The sequence below is a fragment of the Sinocyclocheilus grahami genome, unplaced genomic scaffold (genome assembly GCF_001515645.1).
Source record: "Sinocyclocheilus grahami isolate Dianchi unplaced genomic scaffold, SAMN03320097.WGS_v1.1 scaffold117.1, whole genome shotgun sequence".
NCBI lineage: Eukaryota > Metazoa > Chordata > Actinopteri > Cypriniformes > Cyprinidae > Sinocyclocheilus > Sinocyclocheilus grahami.
This window is the reverse complement of record NW_015505296.1, coordinates 503494-504491: the sequence shown is the minus strand read 5'-3', so window position 1 is coordinate 504491 and position 998 is coordinate 503494.

The following is a 998-nucleotide window of genomic DNA, read 5'->3' as shown; positions in this document are numbered from 1 at the left end:
TTTAAAAGCTGGAGATCTCAGCACTGTTTAATATTCAGGTGAAGAAGGTTTTCTTGCAGTATGTGAAGCAGTGTGTGTGTGTACATGTAGCACTATTGAGGCCTGACTTGCTCAGACAGGGAGATGTCAGCAGCGAGTGATATAAGACTGAGCTCCACAGCAGCCTCGCTCTGCCATACAGAGAAGCCAACAGCCTGGAAAGAGAAGACGTCCTCAAATCTGAAGGCTCTCTCGTTAATTGTTTCTGAAAAAATGACATTTGTCTTTTTTGCACCTTGCTTCAGGTGTCAGTGCCTTTCACATTAGAGGGCTTGCGATGGTGCATTGCCCTAAAGCAGTTTGTTTGATGTTTTGAGGAATGACATTTCCACATGCAACTCCATAGAAATTTAAATCTGTATTTATTTATATGCAAGGTTAATAAAAAAAGATGCCTAAGTGATTTGAAAGTCAAACAACTGCACCTGCCATTCAAGCATAATTTTATGCAGACCAGGTTTAGCACATTGTTACAATGTAGAAAAAATACAATGGTAGAATAAAATAAAATGTACTAGCTTATATCTGATATATATATATATAAATATAATTGTACCAGCTTATATCTGAAGTCCTCATCATGACACTTTTCAACTGGCATTCAGTTGCATTCTTTGTTTACTTGCTTGAAAGCTTTACTTCTATTCTAGTTACCTTTTTTTGTTAAGAAAAACATTAATACACATAAGTGCATAATCAAAATCAAACACAAAAGTAAAATTATGACCTTGTGTTAACTGTTAAATAACTTTCAGAAACCTTGTACTGTGGCCTCAGGGTTTCAGCACAGATATTTCAAAACAAAGCTAATAATAATCATCATTATAATCATAATAATAACAATAATGTTGTTGTTGTTGTTGTTAAAATTTAAATGAAAACATTCCCACATCTAATTACTCAGAAAATAATAATGAAGATGATAATAATAATAATAATAATAATAATAATAATAATGT